Source organism: Anser anser (genome assembly GCF_964211835.1).
Source record: "Anser anser genome assembly, chromosome: 9".
Taxonomy (NCBI): domain Eukaryota; kingdom Metazoa; phylum Chordata; class Aves; order Anseriformes; family Anatidae; genus Anser; species Anser anser.
The window spans coordinates 17,691,669-17,718,077 of record NC_139729.1 but is presented as its reverse complement, the minus strand read 5'-3'; the positions used below and the strand labels follow the sequence as shown (position 1 = coordinate 17,718,077).

The 26,409-nt window shown below is 45.2% G+C and overlaps 1 long non-coding RNA gene across 1 annotated transcript; it reads left to right on the top strand.

Moving 5' to 3' along the window:
- Positions 1-1,313: 1,313 nt before the first annotated feature.
- Positions 1,314-24,263, top strand: LOC310903933. Its single transcript, XR_014587927.1, has 3 exons — positions 1,314-2,988; positions 21,832-21,916; positions 23,709-24,263. It is a non-coding gene; the product is annotated as an uncharacterized lncRNA (long non-coding RNA).
- The last annotated feature ends 2,146 nt before the right edge of the window (positions 24,264-26,409 follow it).

Below are 26,409 nucleotides of genomic sequence, written 5' to 3'. Positions count from 1 at the left end.
CTGCACAGCGCAGGCTGTGTGTCTGAGCTAAGGCCATTAATTCCAAGAAAGAAATGGCAGTGGTATGTGTTTCCAGGCCTGGGCTTAAGTGTAGCTGGAAGGAAAGAGCTACAGGGCAGCAGATAAAATATAACTGCTTCCAGAGCTCCCTGAAATACTCTTCCATCAAAATTAAGGAACATATAAACACTGCAATCATCCTTGCTCTCTGCCAACACAGGGGACGAGGCAGGTAACATCACCATTTAAAGCCTGATCCAGCTCTGTCAGAACGTACACAGGGGAGGCACAGCAGAGCGACAGCTTGGGTTTGCTCATCTGAGATGTGGAGCAAGACCAAGCAGGTTGACTTGAGGGGGAAATTAAGAGGCAATGTTGCCACGCGTGTCCACACATTGCTGATAAAACTGTTGATGTGGTGGTCTTGGCTCTGCGACAGTGATGTCCTGTGCATGTCCTCAGCCCGTGACTGATGGAACCCTCTCCTGCCTCCCCTCCCGGTGCCAGCTGGCTACAGAGGAGCACGGGCTGCATTTCCCTGCATCCTGCAGATGATGGGGATATTTCAGGTGTAGGGAGGCCAGGCTGGCTTTTTGGGCCTTGTGAATTTGGGCTTTTTTTTTTTTTTTTTTAAGAGCTTTTTAAGGGCTGTTTAGTTTTACTTTGAAAGGGTGAAGAGGGGAAAAAACAGCTTCCAGAAAAAAAAACAACAGCTCAAGCTCCAGGAGCCAGATCTTAGCATGAGAACCCGACCCACCCTAGGGGAGGGCTGTGTCAGATCACCGCGTGCCCAAGGAGCAAGAATTCACTGCCTGCTGAAAAGCCACAGAATTCAGACCCTATTTGAAAGAGTAACATCTTTGATATAAAAAAAAAAAAAATAACAAAACCAAAACCAAAACAAAACAAAAAAAACCCGGCCAATAAAAAGCCTCAGACATACAGGATCCCATTCATGGTGGGAGGGATTTAGTGGAAGTATTTTCCTTCTTTAAGGTTTGGCACAGCCTTAAAGGAGTCTCTTTAAAAGCTTCCAGAGCCGATTATATTTTGGATTGTATTTCAAATCACCCTTCCCCCACCACGTTTGGTGGGTCCTCAAACAAGTTCCCAGAATAAATTACACATAACGGTAGCGGGATTTTTTATTTTATTTTTTTCTGAGGAGGAGGAGGAAGGAATAAATGACACCAAATTCTGTAATGGAAAGAAAAAAAAAAAGTGTATCGGAAACTGCTGCTGAGTGACTCATGCTGCTGGACAAATGGAACCTCACTCATCACTCCATCTTCATCCTCCTTCTCTGGTGAGAGAAAAAGTCTTGGAAAAATATCAGCACACTCCCCCCCTGCTCTGCTTCTTCTCCCGTGGCATCTGTACACAGGGAAGCAGTCCAAGCCACAGCGATGGCTTCATGTGCTTCTTGGGGCAGGCGTTTTTTGTTGTTGTTGTTGTTGTTTGTTTTAATAGCCAACTAGGAAAAGCCTCCGAGGTGACCTTGGAAAAATGTATGCACCAAAGGAAAAATATCGGGGAGGGGGGAGTGTTGGAGTCCTTGTGTGCTTTATGTTTGGAGGCTTTTTTTCTTTTTTCCTAATAGTGTTTTTTCCAAATTTCCACTGAAATAAATTTGCAAGTTATTATTATTTTTTTTTTTACGAGTGGGAAGAGAGGGGAGGATGTGCCGTGCGAACGGCAGAAAGAGCTGGGCACAGTTCCGACTTAAATAAATGCTGCGTCATAAAAGTATAAAGGATAGTGCAGGGGGAAGGGTGGGATGCACAAAATTGCTCTGTTTCTCCTCTCTTCAGGAGAGTAATTAGCATTTTTATGAAGCATATAAACTGTATACAAATCAAATATGTTTTTATTACTATAAAATGGGGGAGGGGGCCTTTTTTTTTTCCCCCTGCCTTCCCAAAACATCTTCTGCAAATGCTTGGCACTGCTTGCCAGAAAGCCACTTAAAATGCATTTTTTTGACTGCCAGCTCCATCCAGCCTTGCTGTGGCCATGTAGAGCTGTTAGCCAGCACAGCCCCTGCCCAGTGAATGCCTTTTCAGTTGTAGGGCAGCTGGGTTTGAGTGGGTAGATACAATGGCTGTGCTCCACCTCACTGAAAAGCTTGCTCAATGAGGTGCCATGTCTTGTTTGTTGTTCACCAACAGGTAACTTCTTTACAGCTCTCTCCAACCCCAGCTTTTGGGTTGACTTGAGTTAGATTGGCACTGACTGAAAACGGCCATGGAGAGGTGCAATACTATGTTCTGTCATGCTTTCTGTGATTTCTCCACAGATGAGGCAGTGGCCACCCCATGTAGCCTCTTTCAGTACTCCTACTTCCCTCCATCCAGCACCATATGCTCTCTCCAGCCCAGCTTTGCTCATCACCAGCCCAGGCTTGCACATCATGGTGTCTGCAGAGCTGGAGGAGCCCCCAGGAGGCTGGAGAGGAGCGGTGACACCTTGGGGTAGCCACAAGCTATCTGAGGACATGGGACAAGGGCACTGTTCTTTGCCCAAGTGACTCCCTGCAGAGACAAGCACACAAACCCTGCCCCCTCGATGAGATATATCCTCTCTTTTTGTTGGCACCTCGGAGCTCCTTCCCCATCTGCAGCCTTTCCCTGGACTTTCAACCTCCATCCCCATCCCGCGCCATGCATGGGTGAGGCAACAGCCAGCCCCACTCTGCACCCCAATGCCTACAGGCAGACCCCCCCAGCAGCCCCAGCTGCCTTCCCAGGCTGATCCTGTGAGCAATTGCCGGTCAAAAAATGACTTTCAGCTGGCCTGTGTTAAGCATGGGTGGTGCTGCCCTGAGAGATGGCTGCAGGGAGTGGTGGCTCTATTTAAGGCAGTATCTGCCAGCCCCCTCTGGGCTATTGGTGGTGGGGTAGCTGTGTTGGTGCCATGTCCTTGGTGCCGTCCTGAGGTCTCCAGGAGTGGTGTGCCTGTGCTGGTGGCCCTGGAGAAACCTTCCTGACTGTAAGTGCAAGGGCTCCTCTGCCTTCCCTCCCCCACCTCTTTCCTTTCCCTCATTCCACAGGAAAGCAATCATAGTATCAAGTGTTTCCTAATAACTTTTTAGGTCGATGACTAATTTTTTAGCCATGCTGAATGAGGGGTGTAATAGTTTGACATTAAGGCCTGCTGTGAAGTAGGTGCCTGAATGAGAAAGGCACCAGTGAATTTGCAGCAGGGAGGCTTTTGAAATATCCCAGTTTCAGCAAAACCTCCATTGAGCATTTGTGTGCCTTAGAGGCAGAAACCAATCCATTGCTAGGTAGGAACCCATAAGAAAATGAGCTTTGCTGGAGTTAATGTTTGTGGCCTTGCCTTGTGAGAAGGGAGGGAGGCCTAAGCGGTTGCCTTTCAAAGCCCTCCTCCTACCCTGGGGGAAGGTATTGGGTTTCAATTTGGGCTTTGCAGGCAGGCCCCAACTGAACTGGAGGCCTTGTGAGAAACACACAGAAGTCAGATGTGTTTTTGGATCCCCAGATTCCTGTTCTTTGTAAGGAGTTAGCTGAGTGCTGAACTGCTAGGCCCCATTATGGGATCCAGGCTGCTTTGTGTGGTACGAGAAGGCCCCTGCTGCTACCCTGGGCTTTTGGCCCCAACTGGGCACCATGAGCTCCTGACAGGCCTGTGCTGGGCCTCTCCTGCTGCAGTCCCCCATGAAAATGTAGGATGGTGAGAGGAGTGAGCAAGTACAGGATGAAATCAGTTTTCTGTACAAATCAGCTGATGCGCTGTATAAAATGCAGGTCTAGGTTTTGAACCTAGAATTTTCTTTAATAACAAACCAGGGTCAATGAATGTAAAGCCTCATGCAGAGCCTTTTACTGTGTTAGTCATAGCTTGAATCCTTTATGTTCCCTCTTCTAATGGCAAGTATTATCCAGCAAGCCTTGTTATCGTGTGGTCTTTGGAGGGTGTGGAAGTTGGTAATGATGGTGTCTGAATGCTGTTCCAGAGATCGCTGCTACAATTCACAGCAGATAATAAGAGCCACAGCCAGACAGATAATAGAACTGACTGAGACCCATTTATTGCTAAGAGACTGTCTGAATATTTGTACATAGCTTGAGCCACCCCACCCTCCTTCATCACATTTCCTGGGAAAAGGGGGGAGGGGGGAAACAGGGCTAAAACAAAACAGAAGCCTAGGGCAGAACAGGGAGGAAAGGAGAGATTTGCAGACTCTGATGCATTTATAGTGTTTTTTTTATGGCCCTTGTCATAACTGAGCCAGAACAGTGTAGACTGCTAAGGTATTTACTGCCTGCCTGTACAAGTGGAGGTGTGGGAAGACCATGAGGAGCAAGCAGTGGACTGGGATGGGAGCTGACCCCAGCCTGTCTGAAGCCTAGGGTGCCGTCTAATCACAAAGCCCTCTTCTGTCACAGGTAAACGAGCAGTATGGTGGGAGGTTTCCCTGATGTCAGGCAGAGCCTGAAGTCAGGGTTATCAGCAGCAATCAGGACAGGAAGGCTTGGCCGAATTCAGAGCAGCATAGTTCATTGCCACTTGCAATTTTCTTAGTTTTCACGTGTTTGTTAGCATGCTTAGGCCTTCCAGAAGTTGACTGGAGAGGTAATTTGTGTGCCAAAATGTACATCTGTCATTCAAGTTACTTGGGGTTTTTGGTATTTGACTGACACCCTCTCCCCCTTCCCTGTCTGGGAAGTACTGGCAGTTCTTAAGGAGCAGAAAAAGTTGGTTTTCTGCTTTCTAGAGATCTAGAGATCTGCTTTCTAGAGAATGTGGTTCTTGTGCATGTGGAAGGTAAAGAACTTCTAGTTTCTATTCCTGATGGCTGCACCATGTTTCAAGAAGGCCTGTGGCTGTCTTAGCCCCTTTCTTATGCCTGGTGCTGATACTGTTCAATGTCAGCTGTTTCTATGATGCTTTTGGTGAGGAACGAAGTACAGGAAAGGGCACACCTACAAACGTCCTACTGATGATGCCACCTCTTCCTACTTTATTGAGATGGTGGAGAAGTTATGCTGTAATGCTTCTATTCTTGTTTCCAGCCCTGAGGAAAGACCCTGATTTAGTAGGTTGACGAGAGCAGCTTTGTGATTTGACTGATCACTAGTGCCAATGCAGCAAACCTGGCCTCACTAATGGAGGAGCTGACACCCTGATGGAAGTGGACAGTGGGCTGCCAGAGAGCTCCGTATCAGCCTGCTGAGTAATAACTGGCCATCCTCTTGGACTGGCTTGGCTCCCTGACCCCTTTTGTCAGCACAAGTTTGGTAAAAGCCTGTAAGTAAATTCAGCATTGGCCCCTCCTTACTCTTTGCTTTGAAATGCTTTGCTCATAGTGTTGTGTACATGTCTGTAAGCCCATGATCGGATGTTCTCATGGCTCTCGGATGTTAGAGCTGCTCAGCTGGTGTGGAGGTCTTGCCAAGTCTGTCTGCTGTGGCCTTTCATTTTTATGATCTGCCTCTTGTTGCCTTCATCCCTGAGGTGCTCCGGCCTTTTCTTTGCTGAACAAACAGTTCATTATTAGGGTTTCTTGTTTTGTTTCTTGGAGATCACTGAGTTTTCTTTAGTAGTGGTCTGAGTTAGACTTGTGTTGATGAGAGTCAACTCTGCTTTGATATGCAAACATGTATAGGTGCAGGTCTGTCCCCACCATGTGTCTGCATGGTGTGCTGTCAACTAGTGATTGCAAGCATGCAGATGAAGGGCTTTTTCAGCTGGTTGTCTTGGAGAGCCTTTCCTCTTGTGAGACTTCCCCTGGGAGGTTACTTGGAATTAGGCTTTTGATAGCATCAAATCCTGGTTTTGAAGCATTTCACAAAGCTTTTATGGAAGGAGGAGGGGTGGGATTTCTATTCTACACTGTGAACATAATGCCAGAATTTTGGGCCTCCTTGCATGGTCTTAGACCTTTTAGATGAAAGAACTACAGGGTAGGTGTTAAGAAAACTGGACTTGCTCCCATATTAAGAAGTATGTTCATCAGAAAAGACACAAGTAAATACCAGGCTACATTTGAACTTTTCTAAGATATTCTGTTACTTTAATTGAAATCTGCAGTTTAGGTAGTGGATGTTCCTTGACTTCATGGTCCCCTTACTGAATTTTTTCTCATGCAGTTAGGCTCACCTATCAGAAGTCCTTCATAGTTCTCAGCTCTTAATTTTAGGTTGAACAGGTATTTATGTGAAGGGAAAAGGAATGTCTGGAATTGTTTCCAAAACCAATGGCTATATGGTTTAAATATCACTTTGGTGAGAAGAATTTCAGTCCTAGAGGAATGAGTTCTAGGAACTCCAGCATTGATGCTATGCATGACAAAGTATTACTAAGATGTTTTTCAAAGGCTATACTCAGGCTCTCTGGAGATTAGCTGTTTTCTTTCCATATTTCAGAATCACAGTGATCTGACTGCCATATTAGGAGCTGCTCAGTGGTCACTCTTTCCCAGTAATTTCACATAGACACTGCGATGCCTTGTGCTCCCAAATCACTAGGGCATTTTGAAAGTTTTACTGTTAGGCACTTAAATCTAGGCTCAGGAGGAGGCAAAAAGCATTGTTCTTTAAGGCTTGGGAACTGGGGAGGATTGATGCCACCTAACTAACCCTCCAACAGATGGATGGTGTTCAGACCGTGCTTTCCTAGTGACCAGGAGGACCTGAGCTCTCAATGCAGCTGTGGCTATGGTTAAGCTGTAGACCACAGGCAGGTTTTTGTGTCTTGCTTCCTTCGTTGAGGAATGGGTGAATTGGTTCTTGGGCACACAGTTCCTACATGCCTGGGGCTGTCAGAACAGGCATGTCCTACCTATTCCTGTGGTCACTTTTTTTTCAGATTGAGTTCTTCAGAAAGAAGGGAGAAGGGTGTTGGGGGCTAAGCAAAGGGCATTGTCATGTATGGTTTTTCAGTTCAACCCTGAAGTAGCATGAAACAACTGTAAGCATTAATGCAGCTACGGTTTCCTGGCAAAATTCAGTCTTTTTTTAAGACTGATAGTTATGCTTAAATCCTTCATGTGCAAGATCTCTTCTTCAACCATACCTTGCCTCTGCTCTCCCTATACAATGAATGTACGCTGCTCCGACAGCGAAGTGAGAACGCATTAGCATCACCATAACAAATAGAAAAGTAGGACAAAATACTGGTTGAAATCCAAGACCCAAGCATGAACTTGCCTGCAGAGATGCTCCAAAATGCTGTGTAAAATATGGCTGGCTGGAGAGTTGGACATGACCACCCAGGAACTCCCTTTGTGTATTGTGCCCTGAGTTCCTAACTACAAAGCTTTTCACTTGTATTGTCTACCAAATGCATGTGTAGTTTGAAACTGAAATATCTGAAAATCATCTCCTGATTTTATTGGCCTGAAAGAAGGGTCTGTTCATTTTGTTCTACATCTGACAAATGTCTCAAGTGTGAAGAATAAGCAGGAAGTTTATAAGGCATATATGATGAATTCCAAACATCGCTGTTTTGCTTTTCCTCCATCAATATAATAGCTATAAACTAGTACTACTTGGACTAGTTTGACAAATTAATTTGAATTTGTACTTTCAGAAGCCACAATGATGCATGGAGTCAGCGTCTGAAGAATCAGGGCCTATTAACACACTTCCACTCGGGTCTTACAGGTTTATTGGACAGTTACACAACACTTGAAGGTCTTTCATCTTTTTCTGCCTGTCCATTTACATCAAGCCCAAGAGAGCAGACAAAGCTGTCACTATCCAGCAAGCTGTGCGAGGGAAGCCAGGATGCAATGACTTTTGATTAAACAGCGAGAAAACCAGTCTATAATCAAAGCCTGCCTGAATGGTCCTATGGAACACTTACATATCAATACTCTGAGGTCACGTAGCTTGTCTGTGCAATGTGGTATGACCCACTGAACTGCTTATCCTCTGCCTCTGGTCTGCTTCAGGTTTGCCCCTCACTGTCTGTAGCTTTTTGCCCTGACTGCTCTGGGCACCGACGGCCTTGCTGCTTGAGTCCTGCCGACCATCTCTTTGCCCTGGTAGAGCCATTTGTGTTGCCAGTGGCCAGGAAACGATGGGGATACCAAGAAATTAAATAGAACTAGAAGACAGCCTGTCTTCTTGCCAATGTAGAGTGGCAATGTGTGAGCAATAGTGCTGTACATATTGTGCAAAACAGGATGAGGGTTTTCCTGGCAGGCTTTTCCTCATAGCTCCCTTCAAAAACACTACCTTTCTACTGGGAACAGACAGCTAATGTCTACCTTGCAGTCATCAAGCTTTTTTTGCAGCTGTACTAGAAGTTGCTGCTTAAAGACTTATTACAAGCTGGTACCTTGTATGTGGTGATACTTAAAGACATTTTAATTCCCGAACTCAGACAACCACTTAGCTTTACTCTTGGAAGCTGTCTAGTTCTGGAGGAGGACTTGGCCTTTCTGCTGCTCACTTCCACAATACTGACTCAGCCTTAGGTTTAGTCCAAGTCTGTGTCTTGTGATGAGTAGGAAGAGGGATCTGGCTAGCAGAAATTGTAGCAAGGTAGTCCTAGATGACCTTAGAAAGGATGCAGCCGTGATTGCCAGAACTTGTAGCACAGTCAAGCTGTAATACCCACCCTACAAGGCCAAATAACTTTACTGCATCCTGATCTCAGCCTCTGTTTCTAATCTGGGCTAGGTGACTTGGCTTGCTGGAGTACTGGAGATAACGCAAAGGTCTTGGGATGAATCTTATTGATTATTGTATACAGCTCTGAGTAATAGAGGTATTGGCAGTATCCATACAGTTCAAAAAGGAAAGATCCCAGCCCTTTGTCTAAAAATACAATCGATTGTCCAGTTCCTACAGCCAGGAAAAGCTTTCATGGTCCTGGGCAGGTCTAGAGGTTATTTAATCTGTCTTCCCCTGCTGTTAGGGTAAGGCAGGTTTAACACACTATTGTTCTGATCTGTTTGACACTTGACTTCCTGTGACTCCCCCAAAGAGTGAATTTCATGTTTGGTTGCCAACTGAAAAAACTGCAGTGAGGGTCTCTTGTTACAAGCTTTGAGATTGATCAGCTACTAGCTATAAGAAAGGCACTGGCCAAGGAAAAAATCAGAAGTCTGCTAGCCAGGAAATATCCCTGTATAGGAAAGGAACTTTTCAAATTGTTTTAGATCCTCAGATGGTATTAATGGGCCTGGTTCCACATTTTGGGAGAAAGGTACGCTTGAAAATAAACTCAACTGTAAAGGACAAGAAAGAATTTAGTCGTGGTAGCTTAGATTCTCCTCTTATGAACAATGTGAAACATCAGGAGAATGGGAAGCTCTCCCAGGGGTAATCCCATCCAAGATTTAGCTGCCTCTGAATTAACCAAGTCCCCAAGCAGTCTGATACCACAGGATGCAGATGTTTTAGTTCTGGCAAGTAGCATGAAACTACAGGCCAAGATTATGCTAAAATTTTCTTTCTTTTAATACAAGTTGCTTTAAAAAAAAAAAAGGCAAGATTAATGCTCACCCAGACTATAAGCCTTGTTTAGAAATGTGAATGGGTGTATGTTCTCCTGCTGGCTTGGTAATTTGGTAGATGTTAACACAATGTAAATAGAGTACAAATACAGTTTGGCGTGGTGTTTACAAGGACATATGGGAACTATCATTTTTATGCAACCTAGTACTGGATTTAGTGCTTCTGAAGGGCTTCTGCTTTGATTGTGTGTGAGCTAGACTATAGTGTGAATGAATTACGAGGGGGAGCAAAACGTGCATGCCTTGTAAACATGGCGAAACCGAAAGATCCAGATAGATGGATAAATGCTGTTCTAAGCAAATAGAAAAGAGCAAATCTAAGGTCAGATGGTAAAAGCTTAGAAATGGAGGGCTGTTTTTCATCCTGCTTACAAAGAGATTTGAGAACACTTCTCTGTCATGCCATAGAGAGACCCGTTGCTGACACTGCTTGCTGGTCTAGACCTGTTCTGGCCCAGAAGAGAGGTGGGCTTCCAGCCACAGATGATACAATGAGCCTGTGTTAGCTGCTAGTGATTTGCTTGTGCAGCAGAAATGTTGGACATCTGCTGTCAGCCAGAGCAAAAACCTAGGAATGCAAGTATGAAATGCACTGCCTGAATCAAAAGCTGCCACAGCCCTAATTTACTGCATGTGGGATATTTAGACCAGCAGGGGCTTCCTGACCTTTGTTAATATAGCATGTTGCAAAGCATCTCTCCGTATCCCATGACAAAAGATGAGTGTATGTATGTGAGGCAGAATGCCAGTGAAGGCTTCCCAGCGTTGCTGTGGGAGGGTGTTTGCCAAGAGAGAATGGCTAGATGATACCGAGGATGTACCAGGTCCTAAACTGCAGGAGGAACAAGGACTAACAAGTTATTTACATAATGGTTGCTGAAATCTGACTTGGAGGAGATTCCGTTCTGTTCCCAAAGCTGGTAATTGGTCTGGCTTTGGGTGAGAAAAACAAACCAACTGAGGCTGTGGGAGGCTTCTCAGCACTGGGAGGAGTCCTAGCATGCCCCCCATGTGCTCATCTATGCCAAAGGTTGTTCGCTACTCCTTCTGTCCAAGGTGAAACACTTTGGGTGCTCAAGCTCATGGGTCAGGAGGAGGAGAAACCTATTCTCTCGTGGCTCATGCTACAGCTGGAGCAATTCAGAGAAAAGTCCATTATTCAGTCTTATGCCTGCAAGGGACAAGAGACCATCATTAGGAAGGGTGACAACACAGGGTTTTCATTAGGCAAAAGGAAGGTTTCATGCAAAGCCAAGTTACTTTCATTGCTATGGAGGCTTCATGGCATTCTACTTCTTGGGTGTGGGCTCAGTCCCCCCATTGAGATTTGTTTATTCCAGAGCTCAGTAGGTTTCTGGGAAGTGCTGTAATAGCTGGGAGGAGATCCCATGGAGAGGGTGGATTCTCTCGGACACATGCTGTTTAACAATGCCACTGTCTGCAGAAGAACAGAAAATAAACAATGCAAAATCCCTGCCGTAAACCATGCAGTGTGCACAAACACTGAAACATGAATAGCCTCTCAGAAGGCAGCTAGTGCCAAGCAGCTTTACTGCTAATGTTTATTGTGGCGGAGGAGCTAGAACCAGCTCTTCAAACGAGACCAATATTGCCAATTCATAATGGGTTAATGGTCTCTGCAACTGAAACTGAAGTATAATGGTTCTTGGTGAAATGGGGGAAACATCTGTAGAAAGCGAGTTTGGAAGCAGTAAAAACTGCAATGAATTAATTTGATTTTTATTCGGATGTCTCAGGCAGGGAGAGCTAAAGGCCCTATTTGAATAGCTGTTGCAATTGCATGTAATAAAAGCTGAAGGATTGTCTCCAAGGACAGATCATCTAAGCACCAGGCAAAAGAAACAGGTGAAAGCAGTCAGATGGGTGGGAGCAGAGCATAGCTGGAAGGGCTCTGAGTGACTGAGCGCCTCACTGAGCTGTGAGGTCTGGTGTGAGTACATCAAGTGGTGGTGGGGATGTTCCATCTGTGTTTTTGAGGGGGGCTGGGGTTCTTTGGACTAGCTCTGCTTTGGAGGACCAGTCCTTAGCTGCCCTGGCATGGATCTCCCACTCTGGATTCATCTGCAAGGAATCCAGGTTGCATCCTCCAAGATCACCCTGGGGCGTGAACCAAAGTGCAGTAAGTCCCTGCTCACTGCATAGCTGTGCCACTGACTGCCTAGGTGGGGGTGACTCTCATTTACCCTGTACTCGTCAGTCCCATCCACTTGCAAGGTCACTTCATGCTGAGAGGAGAATACTGCTGTTTTGGTTTTTTTTTTTCTGAATGAATTGTAAACATGGGTTTTCTCCAGAGGAGCCAGGTCATTCTAAAATAAGATAAACACCACCAATGCTAATTGCAATGGAAACCAGTAGCTTCTGCTGGGCTGCTGTGTGCTGTCCCTGAGCAGGGATCCAGCAGAGCAGCTGGGTTCCAGGAAAGCTCCAAAAGATATGAAAGATGCTCAGAATGGACCAACGTCTTCTGGACTTGGAAGCAGATTCCAAATATGGTTATTTTTGTTCAGGGGAATTAAAGAGCTGGTGGCAGCTGAAGAAAAAAGTGAGGCTGTGAGCTCTGGGGCCTGTCTTCTTTTCACTAATATATCCTGTAACGCAGTTCAGTATCAGTGATGGCTCTTTCCTCTAACTCTTCCTAACATGGGGAACCCACTGAAGCGCATATGAAGAAGTGGATGGTATGTGATAGGGGGCTGCAGTCAGCAGCTGGCTCTCCAGTGGGGCACATTCCCAGCTGCAGCAGCTCCTGCTCCAGCCCTGTGGGCCAGTGCAGCTGAGCACAGCTTGGGGTAGGTGGTGGGTGGAACTGGATGGGGCTTTGATGTTGTGTTGTAGTTAGGTGACAGGTTGGTTGTTCAGCACCTCTTGCTCCAGGTACTGACATATTCAGCACAGAATAACCACTAAGGGAACCCTCGGAGGTGAGCGAATGAAGATGCTTTTCCCTGAACAGCAGTAACAGCCTAACCCTTCTGCATCGGTGGGTAGTAAGTACAGTGACAGTGATTTCCAGCAGGTCCAAGTTCTGAACTTGGCTGTAAGAAGCTCTCAAAGCATAGTGCTACATCTTTGAGCTCTTCTGCTCCTCCCTAGCAGCAGGTGCTGTAGTGATTAGAGCTCTGAGAGTGAAGATGTAAAAGCCTGCAGCTGCTGCAGGTGACTGGAGCTATTCCTTATGTCAGGCATTTACAACCTGGTGCAGGGTTACAATTCTACCAGTGAGTGCAGTGAGCATTATCCCAAGGCCCACGAATGCGATCCAATTGCTTCCAAAGCTTGTGCCCTTCTTGCCAAGCAGTGTCTGTATTGGCTCCATTGCAAACCGAGTCCTGAAGTGAAAATAGAAAAAAGTCATGAGGACCCTTGTGGACCTGACTTGCAAGCACGGGAATCCATTCTGTTTGTCCTGCAAGCTCTCCAGCAATGAAGAAAGCAAATGCCAGCTTGGAAGCAGTGTGATCCCTCTCTTCTGTCTTGCCAGAGGGCAGACTGATGCTGCTGCCTTGCTCCAGTTGTGCTCTGAGCTTGCTACCAAGGACAACCATTCATGTATTTGAGGAAAGCCTTGGTAAGCCAGAGCAGTGTACCTTTGAAATCATGTTATATAAGCTTTTGATAGCTCAAGAACTAGAGATGTCTGGATGGATTGGAGGATCAAAAAGTCCTTGAAGTACATAGGGTTATTTGGCTTTACAGAACAGACCAAATTCTAGCTATTTTAGGAGTAGATGTCTCTACTTTATTCTTTTAGGTACCCCTTTGCTGAGCTATTAGGCATGCCTGGCAGTCTGGTGCACAGAATACCTTGCAGAACTAGGGAAATCTTATCTCCTTCTAAACACCAGGGAAGTGAGACAGGCTAAAATCCACATCCTCAAAGGAATGTAGATTTGTAATTTGCACTGAAAACTGGTGGAGATAGCAGCATTTCCCTAGGGTTAGGGTTAAGCTGATTGACTTTTCTGGTATATAAGCATGTAATTGATTATCCTGGAGGCTCTGAGGCTAGGCACTTTCCTTAGATCATGTCTGTAGGGGTGCATGGAAATGAGCCTGTGTCTCCTGAGCCACGCTCTGCTCTTGCTTGAGTCACTGCTGCTGCCCATGACAGCATTTCTTACCCTTGTCTCTGGATCAGTTGACTTAAGCTCTGTCTGGGGGAGCCAGGTGGGAAAGCAATCTGATTTTGGGGAAGCTATTGTAGGGCTGTCCTTTCAGACTCCAAACACAAGACCCTTCTCTCTCCCTGTTGCTCCTGCCTTTTCAGCTGCACGGTTTGGTGAGCCTGGGCCAGCCCTGCCTCTCCTTGCCTAACTCCTCACAAGCAGCCATGAATTTTTGAAAAGGGCCCTGGCTTGCTCTGCCAGCACTCCTCAGCTTCGCCTCGCTTTCCTCCCTGCAAGCCACGCTGAAGCAGCGCTTCGCTCTTCTCTGGGAGGGGGGGAAAAAGTAGGTCATGGTGTCACGTAAGGCAGCTGAGCGTTAATACAGAGCTGGGCGAGCGGAGGAAAAAAAGCCATCGGATTGGAGATGAACGCCCAGCTGTGCGGGATAACCAGGGATGAAAGAATTCAGCAGGGAGCCCGGTGGAAGCGCAGGACCGCGGTGGCAGCAGGTGACAGCGCCCGGTGCCACCAGCCCGGCTGCTGCTGCCCGGGGACCTGGTAGGCGCCTACCGAGGCTGCTCGGAGTGCCCTCTGCTGGCACAGGTGAGTCCTAGTCCTCCCCCAAATCTTGCCTTTTGCAAGCTGGGGTGGTGCTTTTTTAATAAAGAAAAAAAAAAAAGGGAAAAAAATCCCCTCAGCAGTTCAGCTCAAATAGGCAATGCAGAAGGCATGAGACACGCATGGAAAATCAGCTTTCAGCGGTCCAAAATCCTTAGTTGCAAATCTTTTTTTTCCCTGAATTTTACAGATTTATGAGTCCCTTGGTTTATTTCAGCTATTTTTTGCCAAATTAACATATGAAAAAGGAGTTTTTTTATGTGCTCTTGACTCTCACCCAGCATTACTCACCAGGCCTGGAATAGATCTGTTTGAAAGATGGGCACAAGTCTTGCCTTATCTGAGGCAGCATTTCAAGATACCCTCGTGCTTAAGGAGAGGGATTTGGGTCTGGAGGTTTGGCTTCTCCATTTACTGACTTGGGATACCATTCACAGTTCAGGTGTGGATGGTGATCTTGGCTGCTTTCCTAATTAATGGTTTTAACCCACTTAAAAAAATAAACAACAACAACAACAAAAAAAGATTTAAAAGGTAAATGTTTCAAAGGAGTGCCTGCTGAGAGAGTTTGGGGTCCTAATCTTCCTTCAGTAATCTTGTAGGCACAGTAACTTTTTCATTTTTGTCAGTCTATTTGCAGCATCGTCACTCAGAATGAATTCACTTTGAATTTACCCTTGGCCAATGCATGCTGCAAGTCTCCCAGTCCTTCAGAGCACATGTGGCACTGGGAAAAGAAGGCTCAAATTGTCAAGGCCAAAACCTAGGCTCCTCTTTCAGTCTGGAGTGCCTGATTAGCTCTGTAGTTCTGTTTGCAAGAACCCAAAGTTTTCTCTGGAGGGCTGGTATTTAAACCCTGCTCATAGCTCCCACCCTCTGACTCCAAGAGCTTCCTCCACAACTTGGAGCGGAGCAAACCTCTTGTGCCCAGGGGTTGGGAGCTGAACAAGATGAAATCCTCTTTTTTTTCCACTCTTTCATGGTAATAAATAGTGCTGGTAGAGCACAGTCAGGGAGCCTCCTGGCATTATTAACACTTGCTGCTGCCTGACCATGCAGAGGGAAACTAGTGCTAAAATCCTGTGTCTAAAACATCCTTGATGCCTGCACCCTTTCCTGTTTTTCAGCCTGCTTACTTTTCCAAATGCTTGGAAATGTTGGTGACTGGTGCAGGCAGCAGTCTATAGTCTAACCAAGGTTTTTGCCTGCTGCTGGCTCTGTGGCACAGATTTTTAAAGTTAGTTTTAAAATAGGTCTGCCTAGAAAGAGCAAGATTCAGGAGGATGCCATCAGCTAATAGGCACAGGCCAGAGATCCACAGCCAGGCACTTTACAGGCAGGCCGTGTCTGGTGGTTGAGCTTGACCATGGCATGCAGCAAGTTCTCCCAACCAGAGTGAGAACCTCAACAGTGCCAACTGTCAATTATGCCTCCCCTGTTAAAAATAAATGTCCTATGTTTGAACTGGCTGACTTAAAATTCTAGCCTTACTCTGTGCTTGTAAAAGATCTTAGCTTCAAGGCTCTCTGAATGCTGTGCAGGCATTAGCAAGCTTTGATGCCCCTTGAAGGCTGCCTGGTAAGCAGGACTAGTCTCATTCCAGTCATGGAGGGCACAAGAGGTGAAGGGACGAGGCTGCCCACCTCCATCCCCATGTGTGCGTTCTTGGCTTCTGCTGCCATGCTCAATGTACCTGCCAACTTTGTGCCTCCTCTCCCAGCGGCACTGCTTGTCCTTGAGTTACCGGTCTGATTTATTAGAGGAATCTGAACCAGCACACAGTGCTCACCTATGTAGGCAACTGTTGCTTCTCCCATCCGCTGTTTGTGAGCTTGAAAACAACTTGCTGAAACGCTGAGGCGTAAGATGAACTTCTTGAAACATAATGACTCAGTTGGAGTTGCCAAAACTTGGTATATTCTGCTTGCCAAATGCATGCTATTTTCGGCTCTCACTGTTTGGAAGCACCGCATGGTTTGTGTGGCTGCTCTATCTCATGAGACTGGGAGATGGGAATGGTGGTGTTTGGGATGAGTTGGGTTTGATGAGTGGGATGAAGAGAGCCTTTGGGAAGCAGCAGTAGATGAAATGATATCAAAGTACAGGTGATGTTCATGTTGCTTACCCAAAGGTCTCTAGGCTGCCCCTGATTATATTCAAGGTTATAAATCCTATCAGGTTACTGAATTGGGTTCAACCAAGACAGAAATGGCTTTAATGTTTCTTTTAGTACCTTACATTATTAATCAAAAACATGTTTTAAAGCTTGGCTGGTGTCACTTCTGATTCTAATCTTTTGTTCCTGGTGATCAGGAGGTGTTCTGGTATTCAGGATTTTGACTTTACAGGGGGCTGTTGTGCCAAATCATTTTTTTTTACTAACTTCTCTCCTTTTTTAAATGTTAGGAGTCGCAACAAATCCTACATCAGCGGTTGGATTGGATTCCAAATTTTGCAGTTGGTTCAATTTGTTACAATGGGTGTAACTAATTGCCTGGATCCAAGCACAATTAAATGAATCTAGATCATAATTCTAGGAGTTGCACCCAAAATATGAAGCTCATTTTCCTTTATCCTCTAGCTCCATTGAATAACAATAGTCAGTATTAGCCTTTCCTGTTGAAAATCTATTTTGACCCACCTCAAAGGCTGATGAAGCATATAAAGAAAAAACAAAGTGTGGGAACTGTGCATCTTTGCAAGCTTGCAGGACTGAAGTGGTGGATGAAGGTAGCTATGCATGCCCCTCGAAACTTGCAAACAACTTTATATTTTTTTTTGCCTAATAACCTGGCTTTTATATTTTAACCCACATTGGATTGTTTTTATTACCTGTTTTGACTCTACCCGTTGTGAAGTGCATAACAGTAGTTCTGTGCATTTTTCTCTGGACAGCAGCTTAACCATTGCTTTGTGCTGAATAAGAGACACAGATAGCAAGTCTTGGGATGAATCCGGGGTCAATGCTTCTAATCCAGTGTGTGTAAAGTACAAAGACTTCTTGATATCTACTTTGAGTCTGGGTTTGTTGTTCTTTGTGCTGGGGCTGCTGGCAGAGGAGCCATCTTAGGATGAGCTAGAGCACAATGCTGCTGTCCCTTGAATATGGAAGAAAGCTTAACCTACATGTTCTGTGCTACGCAAATTTTCAGTTTGATGCTGAAACAGTGATTCTGAAACAGAATTAAAAGCTCTGTCCTGCTAAAATTAAAAACCTGAACTCAGGAGTAACTCTATAGTGAGACTGTTGAATGACTTAGTTGCTTTTTTGGGTCTAATTCATAAAATGGGCCCAGAGGAAATAGGAAAACATGCGATTCATAATAACCTCTCCAGAGAATAGCTTGTTTCTTTTCTCCTCCGGTGGTATTGTCAGGCTTCAGTGTACTTAAAAACAGACCTGGCACAAAGCGCAGATGTGTTGGTGAAATGATGGAGAGAGGTTCCCCCCCTTAAACAAAGGATGATCATGATGACTTCTAATGAAACCCCCTTAAATTGGGATTCTTTTTGATGTCTGTTGCTGTAGTATTGAAGAGCTTTGTTTGCCTACTTAGTCCAGATCTTCAAGAACAGAAGACAGTATCTGGATTTGCTATGTAACAGCAGGAGAATGAACAAATATTAGAATCATGAAGAACTACAAGTACTCATGTAGTGTCAGGAGAGTCAGCTATAATTCTTTTACTCTGTACAGTCCTGGGGAAACAGCTGGAGCATTGTGTACAATTTGCTGGTTATACTTCGGGGATGATGTGGACTATGGGGAGATGCCAAAGAACAGGGAGAACAATTGGAGATCTTGAAAGCACAACCTCAAAGCAATTCTCATGACTAAATGAGAATTAAAATTAAAAAGCAACAGAAGCTTCAAAGTATATAGAAATACTCATGCACAGAAGGAGGAAAACACTGCTGTCCAGAATAATGGAAGTAGGATGGGAAATAATGTACTTCAAAACTTTCCGAAGTGTCCATTCTTGATCTATCTTGTCATAATTTTAGTGGTAAGGATGTTGATGCAGTACTTTGAAGCACCTGGGAATATCATGGAGTTCCTGATCACTACAGGTGGTAAAGACTCAGTTACCTGAACATGTTTAAAAATGACATACCTTGTGCTCAGCTACCAGCGGTGTCTGATATTTGATTAGAACATCATTTTGTAACTAATACTTCCCTCAAACTCTCTGAGGTGTGAAAAAGTAATATCTGCATCTTTGCAAACCTTAAGCCTTAGAATAGAGAAAATATTCTAAGGTAAACTACCTCCTCTATTGACTTCATCAGATTTTGGATTTGAGGGTGGCATAGAGACAGCAAACCAGGCTGAGGTGGCTGAGGAGTTGAGGTCTGAGACCTGAGCTGAGAGCTTGCTTTGAAATCATGCAAGATGAAGTTGATGCAAGTGTAATTCTCATGGTGTTTTTAGTTCACATTAACCCCAGAGGGAAATGTAAGCAGACTTTTCCTAACTCTGAAGCTTATTAGACCATGACATATTTATCCCTCTGGGAGATATTTAAAAGTGGATTGGACAAAGTGCTGGAAAATGTAAGGTCCTGTATGCTTTGGAGACAATAAGTTCCATACAGTCGGGGCATCTGAACTGGGTTTGGTTTCTTATTTTGTCGCTGGCTTGTTGTGTACATGAGTGAACTTTATTTTGAGGTCTGCTGTTGGGAACCATTGGAATTGCTGAGATGCTCTGACCTGGGATTTGAAGCAGGGGGTAGGACCTAGTTCAACTCATGCTTTCTAGTTTCAGGCCAGGGTTTCAGAGATGCTGTGTGCATGCAGTTCAGCAAGTGACACTGAAGCAATTGGCTTAAGCACATAAGTGACTGTGTTTGGAAGTTAGTAGTTCAGGTCTATAACAAAACTGCAGGTCAGCAATTAGTCTCAGGTGCTCTGGCAAAGTGCTTATATCACAGCTGACTCCCTGCTGTTTTGCCTTTAGAAAGCAGTGTGGCATCTGTAACAGCTGGTTAGGGGGTTATTTCTGTCACGCAGTCACAGAAGAGGCAGCAGCGTAATGAGAATAGACCAACACGCAAGAAAAGGTACCAAAGCAGGTCTCAAATCCCTCTTTGCTCAGATGAGCTTTATTAGACTACGGTTTGGGTCTAATCAATATCTGTAGTCCTTTCATTCCTGTCTGTCCTCAGTTACAAATTGGTATAAAGGAAGGATAGGAGAAGCTTTAGGAGGTTTTCCAGCTCAGTGTGACACCGTACTTACTGATAGTAATATCTGAGTGTGCGTGACCTTGTTAACTCAGTATACATGGGGTAGATACCTTTCTTCTGGCTGTCCGATGCGTTACTTACTATTAGTGAGAAGTACCATTAAATTTCTCCCAGCTTGAAGCCTCACTGTGATGTTAACTTTCACACTGTAGGATATGTGGAGAACTTCATCCAAGGCTTAGGATAAAATTGTGGAAGAAAATGCACCTGTAGCTTGGTACTAATGGTGTATAGCATCCCATAATCATTATAATAACAGCTCATGAGCAGAGTTCTGAATCTGAGTAGTGGGTAGAGGCATCCTTCTCAGTGTTGTGGTTTGCTTCTTGTGGGACTTGTTAGGAGCCAAGTTAAGCCTGCTATTTCCAAAACTATCAGGTAGAAATTAATGAATTGACAGAGCAAATAACCCACTGCTTATTTCCTGAAACAAAGAGCACCTGTGACACGGAAGGGGTCACTGCCTGGCAAGAGGCTTGTGTAGACACTTAGAAGGTTGGGACTGGGAAGAGAACTAGGGACAAGTGGCCACACAGGGCCAAGGGTAAGTGTGGCTTGGGCTCAGACCTTTTTGTCAGGTGTTGGTGCCTCTTCAATGCCTCTTTCAGTCTTTTGATAATAAGCTCATGTGGGATCTGACCTTGAAGGAGGCTAATGCTTCCACGACTCAGTAAAGCCAAGTCACGCTTTTCAATCTTGGATGTTTCTTGTTGCTTGCAGGCTTGTTTCTGTTTGTGTTGTTCTTTGGGTGTGTTGCCTGCGAGGCGGGAATTGCATTAGGCTTTGGTTTGTTTGGTGAGAGAAGGAGGGTCCTGTTTGTCAGGTATTTTCGCTTCTCAGCTCCTCCAGCTTCTGCCAGCTTGGTCTCAGCCCTCAGGCTGAAGAGGCAGGTGTGAAGTGAGGTGAGCTATTTTAAAAAAAAAAAAAAAACACAACTCAAAACCACACACATGGAGCAGGCTTGTGAATGTAGGGGGGAGGATTTTTGTGAAGCCTGGGCGGTGTAGAGGGCACAGAGTATCTGGAGCTGTTTCTGCTACACAAGGTATGGCTGAGGCCTCGCAAGTACCCCTTGGCTGTGCTGGGGCAGGGTCTCTTCTGTGTGAGCCCTGTGGTCGTGCCTGGGGTGGCAGACTGCACTTCTTGTATTCAGGGATTTGGTCTGCCTTGAACAGAACCGGTGATGTGGAAGCTGCTTAAACAGCTGTCATACTCTTGCCTTTGCCAAGCTGCCAGGCTGGGTCTGCCTTGTTAAATGAGTGCTAAGGTCACCCTTGAAATAAATCTCACACTGCAACTGCAGCCTTGTTTTTGCAAGATAGTAATTCCTTGAAATACCAGAAAAAAACACCCATGGACACCAGGGCCTTCTGTGCTGGTGTTACGCAACATCTTTTCGGTGTTGTTTCTCATCTTGGAGGCTTTACTCCAGAGACACCAGGGCTGGGCTTGCATCAACCTTGTGTGTTTGAGGGGTTTTGAGAGGAGGGTCCTCTAAGTGCCTGTTTGTCCTTTGGTGAGTGGAAGTCACTTGACTGATGACTCAGTTTCTATGACTGTAGGATAGAGATGAGATGTCTTTCTAGAGAATGGGGGGGGGGGGTTGGTTTGGGAAAAGCTTTGAAAAATGTGAGGTGCTAAAAAAAACAATGGCATAAATGTTACGCAAACAAACTCTGGAAGATGAGGAAATACAGGTCAGGTGCTCACATTTTCTTGTGATGCCTTGGGATCGCTGTAGTGTGACTCAGAAACATTTGGGTGATGGAAGCTAAATTACAAAGTGAGGAAGTAGCTTTTACTTTCTAGCAGAATATGGATTCTCTGTAGCAAGGGCTCCTCTCTGCTCTTGTGTAATACTGACTCTTTCCTTTTCAAGGCTTTGCATTTGATGGCAGCCTTCAACAAAAGCTGAAGCAGAGGCACTTCTCTGAACAGAAATTCTGGGTGAGATTACAGAGGGCTGAGCAGAGTTAGTTCCAGTGACTCCCTTCACAATGTTTTTGCATGTAGCTGGGCTAAGTGGTGAATTCTCACAACAAAATAGCAAATACTTTGTAAGACTCTCTACAGAGCCATTCCCCAAGTTACCTCTCTATGCTAGGCTGCAGCTGCCCACTGATGCCAAACCATGAGTGGGGTTTAGTGGATGGGAGAAGGAAGTGAAGTGAAAGAAATGTTTGCTTGTGAGACCATTAGCATTCATGGAATGCTGCTGACAGATGGCTGCCAAGGTTATAAGGGTATTTATCACTTAAGGAGATAAATCATTGCTGTGTCCTCCCAAAATGATGTTGCATCTTTGAACTTCTTCCTGAATAAAGCTCTTCTTGTTTTCTGCTAGGCTCTGCATTGGCGATTGAAGGAACAGTGCCTGACTAATGACGCTGGACAGCAAGGAAATACAATTGTCCTGGAAGAGCTGGCAGGTACATTGGGGATGCTGTTCATTGTGTTTTGTATTTGCAAGAGGGAGCTTGTGTGAATCCAGACGTTGTGGATACTAGCATCTCCTGGCAAAAGGCTTATAGACGCTAGCAGTCGTCTTGATGCAAGGATTCATTCTGGTTGGCCTGCTGGGAGCACTGGCTGTGTCCAGAGTCATGCATGCTTAATGATTTCCCTTGTCAATATTTTTAGTGGGCTGCTTTCACAGGACCATTTCACCTACCATCACCTTCTATCCTTTCCATCTTCATAGCTGCTTCTCCCCGGTAGATGGGAGGGGATGCTGTTTGTAGCAATCAGTGCTGTTACATGCCCTGTATGCTTATTTTGGAAGAATAACAGCTCCCCCCCCCCACTTGGTGGAGGAGACGGAGGTGCTGCCTTCCCCGATAGCCTCCTGCCTTGTCCCCAGGAAAAGGGCAGACTTTCCCTTCACCCAGCTCCCCTGTACAGCTGAGGAGAGAAGAAATAGAAATTGGAGCAAGGATTTGCAATGAATCAACATCCCTTGCTTCCCCACCCTAGCTAATCCTAGAGCTGCCTGTAGGCTGCTCTGTTGTAAATGCTGCTGGTAAAATCACACTCCTGCCACTTTTCTTCCATGCCCTGGCTTGCCCTCTCTGTTAGGGAAGCTGCCAGGAATCCTCTGCTACGTATGCAACTGCGGGGGTGATACAAGCGCCGCTTTGTGTTCAACATGGCATTTAGGAGCTGTTTTCCCATTGCTGGTGATCAGAGCAACATCTGTCTCCTTGTTTACAAGGATGCAATTGTAAGATGATCAGAAAGGCTGGGTTTCTGTGGCTGCCACTTATAATAACTACTGAAATGCATTCCCGTATCAGCAGGAAGAATCTCATAATATATAGATAGACCCTATAATCTGTTCTGCATTAGCAGATGATGGAGATGGTCCAAGCAGTGATAATGAAAGCTAGCCTGATAGAAGGCTGTTGAGATCCTTTTAGTTAAAGCTTGATGATTTGTCAGGCTGAATGCTGTCTTGTTCAGCTCTTATGCGCTGAGGTTTGACCTGGGAGGGGACTGCAGATCCCTGCACCCCTGGCTGGGCTTGTTGGCAGGCGTGCTTGGCTGGGCTGTTCCAGTGCTGCCTTCAATATAATGCAAGCCATAAAAGGTGGTATCTTCCATGCTAGTCCCCAGTGTTCTCCCCTGTACTGGGATGCCAGCTGTGAACTCTAGATTGAGCACAAGCCTGTTCAAACACATGCTTAAGCAAATGCATGTAGTTGAGTCATGCATGAGTACTGCGTATCTCAAGGGGGCAGTTGTGATTATGGGAGCACCTGGATTTGGTGCATTTCTGAGGCCACTTTCATGTCCTGTTACCTGCCTCTGTCTGGGCAGGATCCATGAGTTCTGTAGCTCTTTCTCATTGGCACATACTCTTTCCCAGTTGCTGTTCCCCTTGGGGAATTCTCTCCTGCTCTGATTGCCTGGTTTCTGTACTGCATTTCTCAGCTCCTCAGCTGTATGGTCTGTCCCTTGCACAGAGAAATAAGGGTTATGCTGGTGGATTTCCTGGGGAGCAGGGCCTGGATGAAGGGAAGATTTTTCAGGTCTCTTATGCTTTAATGTGCCCAGACAAAGTTAATTGTGCAGCACCTGTGGAATGTCTGGGTCTGCTTTGCATGGCTGTTTCCATGGGCTTGGAGCTTTCTATGTGGCTTCCCCTCTTTTTTTTTTTGTCATTATGATCTGTACCCTTCCTGCTCTTTATTTTCATTTATTGCTTTTTTTTTCTGTGTGAAGAGCTCCAAGCTATTTAAGAAGTCTATCCAAGACCTAGTGGAGAAAATGGAGTCTGGGATAGCATTTTTGCTGAAGATGTCCCCAGGATTGGAGCAGTCCATCTGTGGCTGTCCAGTTTTCACCTGAGGGAGCAAATGAGCTTGGCTGGATAACCCTCTGGTGACTACAGCACAAATGATTTGTAAAACAAAAGTCTTTCTCCCACGGAAAGACGTCTGACCACTGTAATAATGGGGGGCAGCAAGCAGAGATGAGGTGCATTGCCCAGATGTTTTGTTACATGCTCAAATATATGTATATATGGCTAGGGTTTTGATGGCAGAAAGCCTTATTTTCTTGTCAGTGGAGTAATTTATATGTCTGTGTCAGCTCTACATTTCCACTGACATGATACTTCCTGAGAAGTCTCCTGATCTTTTAACTCTTTGGCCTTACTTAAATTCTCTGATTTCTCAGCAAACTAAGATTAATGGAATGGCTTTAGACATTCAATGGGAGCTCATGCTGCAGTGACCTTACTGATTGCCACTGATGAGTGGCAAGAATAGCAATTTTGAGCTTTTCTACAGAAGCAGCTTTTCATCGCTGTTGGAGATGGATCTCCTCCTTTGGGTGAGGAGCGTGTTGGCATGCAGTAGGAGGTGCTCTGTAATTCAGCACTTTCGGAGGTTTTACTTGCAAATAGAGATTTGGAGAAACCTAAGAAATGAATCAGTTGACTGTGGATGGAGAAACATAATTGCTGACCTCCTTTAAATGTTTTCTTTTCAGTGCAAAGGATGTACTGTAGCTTGAACTGTTATCTTTGTGGTCTGCTCTTGAGAAAAGGCTAAAGAGAAGGTGGGGTGTTTAGGCAATATGCTAGACTGGAGCTCAGGAGATGCTATAGGAGATCAGCTGGATTTTTGAGTAGGCTACGGATGACTCTGACACAGGCAAGCCATTAAATGTACCTGTGACCTTGTCTTTTGAATCTCAAGCTCTTTGGAACAGTCTACCCCTTGCTTAATGTCTGTAGAGTGTCTAGTGCAATAGATGTGGTTTCTGGGCCAAACACTTGGACATTACTGGTCATGAAACAGCAAATAATGCTCACCTGTTTCAACTGTGTAATTAGTCTGGAAATCCATATCCTTTACCAAAACTTCCTTTACCCTGGTGCCATCAGCTGTGTGTTTGGGAGGACAATGTGCCTAGCCATTGGCAGAGGAGCTGCCAGACTCCTACTGCATCCCCTTTTTCAGTATTTGGACACTTTCTTTCAATGTACTTGGCCAAGGTTGGCTGCCTTTTGCTACTGTCATAAGGAAAGCAGTCCTTGTACATCTGGATAACGTGTTGTTGTCCATCGAGTCACTGGCACAGACTTCCCTAACTCAGTGCCATACCCTCTCTGCCACCTAGATGGCTTGCAGTTGCACCCAGCCATAATACTCTCTATGATGTTGATTGCCTCTGATTCTGAGTCCTTTATTACTTACACCAAAGGTTTTATTTTAATCCAGCAGCTTGCAGTATCACCATCACATTTATACTGTTTCTTTACAACTGTTTCTTCAGTCTACCTTGTTCTGCCAGTCTGTCTTCTGGCTCCCTTGTCTATCTAGGTGCTAAAGCCCTTGAAGAAAGGGGTTAGCTGTGTTATTCCTGCAATACTCAGTCATAGTTTGTCACTTGGTGGGGAATAGCCTATAAACTTGTGTAAACTTTCGCTCACAGTACAGATTTCGTTATATTAGGTAGGTCTAATTATAAGGCCACTAGAACTCAGGTGCAGCCTCCAAGCACAATAGTAATATACATAATCACTTGGGTAGCTGCCTGTGCTCTGAGACCTCATAATAACCAGAGGTGGAGCAGGTCATATTTTGGCTTCCACTGGGTGTACATTTTTGATGGATGCAGTGGGGATGTCTGCAGTGTGCTTGACCTATTAAAATTGCTTCTATTATGCAATTTCCCATTTGAAGAAGTGATTACGGGTGCAATCCTGTATCAGTTTACACTATTGATCATCCAGTGGTTATCCTGTTAGGATCCCAAGAGTGCTCAAACTTGTTTCCAAATTTGTTTTCCTTTTTGGGCTGTTATGTAAGAGCTACTCTGATGTTCCAGTCCTCTGTGCAGTACAAGGCAGCATTAGCCCTTTGGCTTCTGCATTTACCAATGCTGCTTCTGGAGTGGTGCGGGCTGGCAAAATCCAAACTTTCAGCAGCGTAGTGCTGAGGATGCATCAGCTGCTGTATCCCAGAAGTGGCCTAAGACACAGAATATCACTGGGGGAAATACCAACGAGGGCAGAGAATATAAGTGTTGGTGTCAATTGCTCCTGTCAGTCTGTGGGTGGTCATAAAGGATGAAGAAATTGTGAGCAAATGAAAGTCTTGGTAAGGAAGTTGCTGCCTCAGACCTGGACATCAGGGCTCAGTTTTGTCATTCTAGGTGAACCAAAGAGGAGTCACACTCCTTCAGCCCCTCTATTCCCTGGCAAAGGGCATAAAGGCTATGCTGTATTCATGCCTGCTTGAGGAGCATTAAAACTACTTCTTGGCTTTCTAATCTGTATTTTAGCTTATTCCATTGTAGATATGCCTGAAGCTCATCCAGAGTGCTGGCTGCCCAGGCACACATGTCCACCTCTGTTTGCAATTACGATACTGAACGATGTTTATATGTTAGAGATAAAGCAGGACAGCCTCCC